At 38.5% G+C, this 7,993-nt stretch overlaps 1 protein-coding gene across 2 annotated transcripts in view; it reads right to left on the bottom strand.

Moving 5' to 3' along the window:
- Positions 1 to 943: 943 nt before the first annotated feature.
- RAD51C (RAD51 paralog C) overlaps positions 944 to 7,993 on the bottom strand; it is a 28,196-nt gene continuing 21,146 nt past the window's right edge. For both annotated transcript variants that reach the window (XM_042857923.2, XM_042857927.2), the window contains one exon: positions 944 to 1,022. The gene's annotated coding sequence lies outside the window, so the exon portion shown is untranslated. The remainder of the gene's footprint in view (positions 1,023 to 7,993) is intronic.

Here is a 7,993-nt window from a genome sequence, read left to right as displayed (position 1 = left end):
CTAGAGTGCTTTGATGAACTCCAGACTGCTGAGTAACAGCATTATGAATGGTTCCTGTGCCCCAAGCATAGCTGAAGCAAATGGATTCACAAATCAAGGCAATTTGGGGCAGACGACTTTGGATTGCAGCATATTGTCAAATAGAAGATGAATTTAAAGGTGACCACCAAAGGAAATCACAGATGCTTGTGTGATTTTTGACTTCATCGTGGAATTTGAAAGGTTAGAAAGGTTTTGTTCTCAGAAATGTGTTTTTATTCTCCTTTATTTTAGCTTTAGAAATATAAAGAATGTCATGTTGTCCTTCCTAGTTTTGCTGGACAACTAGAGAACAGGAGTAGGAGTTTTCTCAGCTCATGAGTTCGAAGAAGGGACGGGTATTGAGACTTCCACAAAGAAATATTTTCTACTACCTGTTTGTCAAGAATTTTTCTAATGTTTAAAGTGACATTACCAAAATTAAAAACAAGGACAAAAAAATCTGCTCCATTGAGTTTCTGCTCTGCACAGCAAAGAGAGAAAAGGTACCAGGGAGCCTGTTATGGCTCCCCATTTCTCAGGGTGGATCTGTCTCAGCACCAGGGTAGGTAAGAGCAGCCTGGGGTCACTAATTTAACATCAGCTGTCAAGAGTGCCCAAAGGACTATATTCCAAGAGGGGATAGTAGTAGCACAGTGCACTCCAGTCACACCCTATCCTAACAGCTTCCTACCCCTTATGCTCGGATAGAGAGGCCATCAACCACTCAGGAACTGGATGTGCCAGGCAAGCACCACCTGAGAGCTCCCCTATGCTGGGGGAATTCTCAGCAGGCTAGATCCATTTGCTTTTTTCTTCCAGAGCAGCATAAAAGGGCCAGAATTCATCAGAGAATCTACCCCAAGAAGTTTTAAATAGTCTGACTAAAAATTCCTTGCCCCGCTAAATTGTTCCGGTTTCATTCTTTGTACATGTGATATTACAATCTTACTAGGAGTCCAGTGGTTCATATTGTCTTCCAGGAAAAACAGGGTAGGCAAGACCTGAAATGTAAATATAAAAAGCTATACAGAAAGAAAAACATACAGCTTACCCCCAATGCCCCCCCAAAATAATCCTCTACTTTTCAAGCTTTCTTTACTCAACATGTAGAAGCAATAAATAAATGGCATACACTTTTTTCCTCTCTCGGTTACCTTTAAAGTGTACCTATAAAAAACTTCTTTTAATATCTTCCTGCAGAGATGCTATCTAGTCCTCAGGGCCTCCTTTACGTAACACATTAGTTTTCTTTATGGCCTATGTGGAAAACGGTGTTAGTAAAACTGACATTTACAATCTGATACATATCATTCCTACTTAAAGAGTTAATGAGGTGTGTGGCATATTTATCAACACATTTGCAGCCAAATGTTCAAAGCAGGAAAACAAGAATGAAATTTCATGTCATAGGTAACATTTTTTAATATTACCCACATCCTAATCTCATGGTCAAATCTCCAATTGATTTCCTGAATAAAAAGCAGAAGTACAAGTGAACAGTGTAGCAGGATTTGAGCAGGCCTTGGGGAGGTGACCTGAATTGTATGGAAGAGCATGATGAAATGCTTCTTTTTAACCATGAAAGAAACTTTAGTACATTGGCATGTAGAATATACTTGGGAACATCAAATATTTGGAGGTGTTTCAATATACTTATTGTGATGTGCTCCAATAGTGTATCATCACAGAAAAGCCTATAAACAAATTATTTTGACATGATCTTTTAAAAGGTCTCTGCAACAAACAAGAAGACATTTTGGAAGGTAACTTTTGTGTACATGGTCAAATGGAGCCATTGTTAAAGCAGGCATTACCAAACCTTTTGCACATAGAATGTAATGTTCTCAGTTTTAAGTGACTATTGCTGTTGGGTTTGACCAGCTTACGTTTACAACAGCACTGTGTACACATTTGTATCATGAGAATATATTGCATTACACTCTGTATTGTACTATTGAAAGATACTACCATCCTTGTATTGCATTATTTGTGCATCTTGCAAGCATGCGATGAAAGACACTGTGATTCAAAACCTACTTGCACTTTTTCACAAAAATATACCACTATGGTATAATAAATGTGTCTCTGAAATGAGTGACGCATAAGACATAAGTGTTCTATATTCTTATATCTGCCAAAATCCAATAAGCCAATCACTCCTCAAACTATAATGATTGGATCCAAACAAGTGCAGCAACAAAGTGAACTAAGTTAGTACAGAGAGAAGGCCTTTGTTTACAAGCAACATCAAGCACCAATTTTTTTTTTTTAGGTTCAGTCTCCAATAACCTACAGCTACAATTTTTTTCAAGTGACAAGTCTCTGAACACTGAATCCAGAATTTCCTAGGTCTTAAAGACACAGTAATCTAAGTCACTGCTGTCCTTATACCACAGTAAGTATTCTATTGGCACGCTCCTAAGGATCTGTGTCCATAACTTTATTCCTTTTCTCCCAGGCCAAGTCTGTTCTTAAGGATTCAGGTCCAGAGATGGTGCTCAAATACCTAGCTGCATTCCAGAACAAGGGGTTTCCAACTTACCATTCCTTCTCATCCTTTAGAGGTATTACTCAAAACATTCAGCTCATTGTTTGAATAGCAGAAGTGAGAAAAAGTCCATGTTACTGAGGCCAGATTTACGCTCAAAAGTTAAATTGAAAAATCCACACCCATGAGCAACGTAGTTAAGACGACCTAACCCTCAGTGTAGATGGCACTAGGTTAACAGAAGAACCCTTCTGTCAATGTAGGTACTGCCTCTCGGGGAGGTGAATTAACTAGGGCAATGGGAGAACTCCTCCCATTGCTGTAATGAGTGGCTATGCTGAGGTGCTACAGCAGGGCAGCTGTGTCGCTGTCACATTTTAAGTGCAGGCGTAGCACTACTTAGATTTGAAAAACTATTAGAGAGAGATACACAGGAGGGAGAATGAATGAAAAGCAGCACCCCAAGAGGCCTACCCCTGGAAACTAGTTGCGAATAGAAGAAGAAATACTGTAGTAGCAGAGACAAACATGTGTTGTTTCCTTTTAAGCAAAGGCAAAGATGTTGTGCCAGAAAATCATGTGTGATTGAAGTGTGGTTGCAGGTAAGTGCCAAAGGGATGGTTTCTGTCTCTTGGAAACATTCATGACCACACCATGGTTGTGTGTGCTGGATGCTGTCAAAGCCTGCCATCATACAACACACAGGTGTATACTAGAATCCAGTAAGTTCCCTCTGAGGCTGATCCACTTCACTAATCAGTCACTCATAAGAGTATTAGTTTTCTCCCCCCAGCTAAATGGAGATGAGTGGAGCAGAGCTCTGGGCTATCAGCAAACAACAAGGCTTACTGACAGCATTGCTGTGCTAGGCCCTGCCTTCATACTTTTCATTTTTATAGCACCTGTCATTTGAGATAAAGTTGTGATATTTTAATCACTGAGTGAAATTCACCCCAGTGCAGCGGATCCAGTTTCATCCTAAGGTAAGAGAGCGGTTAAGGGCTAGATTGTTAAAGGTGTTTAGGCACATAAAGATGCGGATAGGTGCCTGGTGGGATTTTCAAGAGTGATTTCAGTGGGAGTGAGGTGCCAAGATGCTTTTGAATATCTCACTAGGTACCTCTCTACATAGGAGTATATCTTTAAATACAGAAATGTATAAAATGAGTGACTGTGTTGGAGAGATTAATACATCCTGCTGTGTAATGTGTTCCAAATCTTTTACCAGGCAAATGTAAGATGAGGCCTGTGGTGGTGTAAAGGGTGTAACTAATTGTTATAATCTTATATTCACATGCAATATTTTATAAGAGGCACAATTGGCATGTAAAAAAACAACTTGTTCTTTTATCCAGAAAGTTATTTTTTTTTAATTATGTTGAGAAACACTGATCAAATGTATTTGGTACTTTGCTGCTAAAACTCTAGTGATTAATTTTAACCCCCCAAATCAACCAATGTGAGATACCATACTAAATTAGAATTTCACCCATATAACTGCAAAGAAGCTGCATGGGAAGTGCCAAGATCTAGTAAGAGCCACTTCATTACCTCTCCATAGTTTCCTTTCTTTCTCATATGAACTATATTCAAACTTTATTTTTTAAACATGTCCTTGCTTTCTGATTGGTTGAAACCAAATTATGTGATTTCTGTAATCTGACACTTATCCAGTGTCCATTGAAGTCAATGGCAAAACATCCACTGACTTCACTGAACATAGAAACTGGGCCTTAATAAAATGAACAGCAGGCAAGAATCAGCTATAAAATATTGCTTGGAAAACTATGCCCTCAGGTAAGACATAATATATTGTCCTGTCAAAAATACAGTAATCTTTCCAGCAAGATACATTTCTATTCCTTGTACAGTAATTTTCATCTCTTGCTCTTAGCACTGATAACTATTTGTATAATTTCTACATGACTATGTAGACTAGTATTTCTATAATATTACAGTAGCACAAATGTTATTAATAAAAATATTTCTTGCTTACAGAAGACAAGTTTGTAGTTTGGTGCTTTATAGTGAATATATTTATGGGTAAAATTCACTCAAGCCCCACTGCCTTAGGAAAAACAGATCATTCCAACCCTCATTACCTCATAAAATAAGTTACAAATATAATCACTGTAAATTAGGGCAGAATAATACTGTTGAATGTGTCTTTTTACCTAATTATGATCCTGAACACAGTATAAACAGTCCGCTAAAACCTTGGTCTCAGTGATTTCTCATTCCAATTTACACATTTCATACCAAATAAAAAAGATGGGCTTGGGAGGAAAGGGGAAAAGATTTTGCCATGGACAATCTATCAGTGAAATGTCTTACAATCTCATTCTAAACCTAGTCCTAAAAAAGTACAAAATTAATGTAAGTGCTGATAGTGACAAAAGTTAACTAGTCAACTAATCACTATTATAAATGACTAATCTCATCTGACTTTTTTTTTTTTTCCCAGCACCTCTCTCACTAAATGTCCACACGTTGTTTAGAGTCAAAAACTTGAACCTCTCCCTCAGGATGATTTTAACAAAGAGATCACCAAAAAGAGAAAGTTCAGCTCAAACCTTCTCCCCGGGCTTGGCTGCCTATTGGGTTCCTATGTGTTGATTGGTCAGCCCTAACCCTAGAACATCTGTCTTTACAGCACCACTCCCACTTTCCTCATAGCTGTATGGGGCAATAAGATACTTGGCTCAGTGAGTCAGCACAGCAGAACCCACTTTCCAGCAGCATCAACACTTTCTTATAGCATGAGAGCCAGATAAAAAAACATTTTGGGGTAAGAGGATTCAGCTGAGGAATGAGCATCCAGAGTCTGACCATCTGCAGGGCATGCTGCAAACTTTTTATAAAGCTTTCCAGCCATAACGAGCTTCCAGTATCCACTGCCAAAGAAAAAATACTTTAAATTCACCAATAAGTGAGCTGGTTTCACATTTTAGATTTTTTTTCCCCACTTTGGCACTTTATTCCAAATTTTGACCTCAGCAGGGACAGGAGTTTTGCCATTGACTTAAATGGAGGCACATTTGGTCTCAACTTGAACCCTGACTCCACATCTAGTCAAAGCTATTCCACCCCCATGCATTTTAAGTTTATTCTTCTTGGAAGCTAACTGGTTTCCCAGTGATTCTTAATGAAAAAAGCTGTTTTCAAAGTAGAGAACACTTAGAGTCAGGAGGAAATACATTGTTAATTTTCTCTTCCTAGAATAAAGAATTTCAAAGCAGCATTCTGCTGCTAGGTGAGGCACATCACAGTCACCATGTTTTCTTACTGCCAAACCCTGTGATAGAGATTGGAATTTTGTTATGGTAACACAATAGCTCCTCACACCAGAGGCAAGTTTAATGTGGTAGTGCCAAACTGAATAATAGTAAGCTCAGCCCCATCTTTACAGTTCCTGCATTTAGAGATGACTGGCATTCAAGCAACAAACCAAACAAGCTGATATTTTTGTTTTATTCAATGCTGCAAACTTGGCTGGTTAGTATCTTAATTTGTGCAATCATAAAATTCCCTCTTCACTTTTTTTTTTTACATCACACTGCTGCTTTGAAGTAATATACAAAGTGCAACAAAGGATTCCAGCCTCAAAAAAACATAACCAGAGAGTTAATTGGTGAGACAATGGACAAATTTTTCTCACTTACACAAGTGTATATCTGGAGTAGCTCAATGGACTCCAGCAGAGTTTCTCATGCAGAGGAGTATTGAATCAGGCCCACTACATCTACTTTTATCTCAGCCATTAGAGCCTTCTCTCTAGGGCTAGCCTATACCAGGCATTTTCACTAGTGTAGCTATAACAGTGTAACTGTCCCAGTGGAAGTCATACACCAGTGTGGTTTACTCCAGAAATCTCTCTTCCCCTCCCTTCTCCCACCCCCCCAAAAAAGGCAACAACCCAAAACAGTGGAAGCTACTCACAAGACCACATTGCCTTGAGGGGGTGTTCTGACTTCTGTTAGCCACTAAATTATTATATCCGACACCTTTTAGAACAGTGCAAAAATCCATCGGTTATGAAAACAAAAATGTATTCCTTTAAGCTATCCTTATGTAATATGCACTTTCTAAAAAAAATTAATCTGGTTGACACCAGAAGCTATATTTTCTTGCATAAAGCTAATGTTCTGAACACTTCTATACCAAACAGGTCTCCCTTGATATTTAGGCAACAAAACAATATAAAAATACATATTAGTGTAAATACATATTCTTGTAAAATCGGAGGGAGTGTATTTAATTATTAGAGGAACAGATTGGGAGTCAGGAGGCTTGAGTTCTATTCCCAGCGATGTTAGTTAAACTGTGTGACTTTAGACAATTTAATCTTTCTACCTCTCAACTTTCCCATCTGAAAATGGGGATGAAATGACTCATCTAGGAGTTTAGAAAGACCAGGTGGGTGAGGTAATATCTTATATTGGATCAACTTCAGTTAGTGAGCGAGACTAGCTTTCAAGCTTACACAGAACTCTTCTCTAGGTCATGGAAATGTACTCAGAGTCTCACACCTAAATACAAGTTGGAATACATTGTTTAGGAGTTGTGAGGCTTAACTGACATTTGTAATTGACTGAGATCTTTAGATGAAAAATGCTATGGATGATGTGATCTAGTGGCTACTGTACTGCATTAAGAGTTAGGAGACCTACCTTCTATCCCAACTCTGCAACTGATCTGCAGTGTGACCTTGTGCAAGTCACTTTACCTCTCTGTGTTTCTGTTTCCCCGGTACGCTTTGTTTGTCTCATCTATTTAGATGGTAAGCTCTTCAGAGGAAGGACTATTCTATGTACAATGCCTAGCATAATGGAACCCTGGTCTCAGATGCGGTCTCCAAGTGCTACTGTAATAACTAATAAAAATAAGTAATCTGAATTTAGCATTAAATATGAGAGATCTTTAAATACTCCCCTTGAAGATAGAGAAATTGTTGCACACTTTAAACTAGAATAAGGTAAATTAACTGAAACAGAGAAGACTTTTTTCATAAATATCCTTACAGAGTAGCAACCATCAGTATCTACATCAGTAGTAATCCAGTGCTTTTAAAAATGGTGCTACAAGACCCTTAATCAATGCAGTTTTCCATGTGGCTAAGCAGGCATGCGCACTGTGTCAGACTCCCCCTTCTCTAGCACTGCAAGACGTAGGAAGCTATTATTCCCAAATGAAGCATTTGGTTGCTGACATCAGATGCGGTAGAATCCTTTTGTTTGCCTGTGTCTCCTGCATTGCAATGTTTGTCTGAGTCACAAGCCCCGCCGTCTTTCTTCCTCTGCGACATAGCTCTCCCTGATTCATGGATTTTTAATTTTGACAATACCTGATTCTCATGATGGCACCTGAATATTTTTCCCCTCAGTATTGTATTATGCAAATTACATCTAAACACTATAATGATCCAGAAATCACTGTCACTCTCTTTTTCAGCATTTTAAATAAAGAAGGAGGTTTTGTGACTCA

This window comes from Chrysemys picta, chromosome 19 (assembly GCF_011386835.1).
Source record: "Chrysemys picta bellii isolate R12L10 chromosome 19, ASM1138683v2, whole genome shotgun sequence".
Lineage (NCBI taxonomy): Eukaryota > Metazoa > Chordata > Testudines > Emydidae > Chrysemys > Chrysemys picta.
The sequence above is the reverse complement of the archived record's forward strand: the minus strand, read 5'-3'. Positions and strand labels throughout refer to the sequence as shown.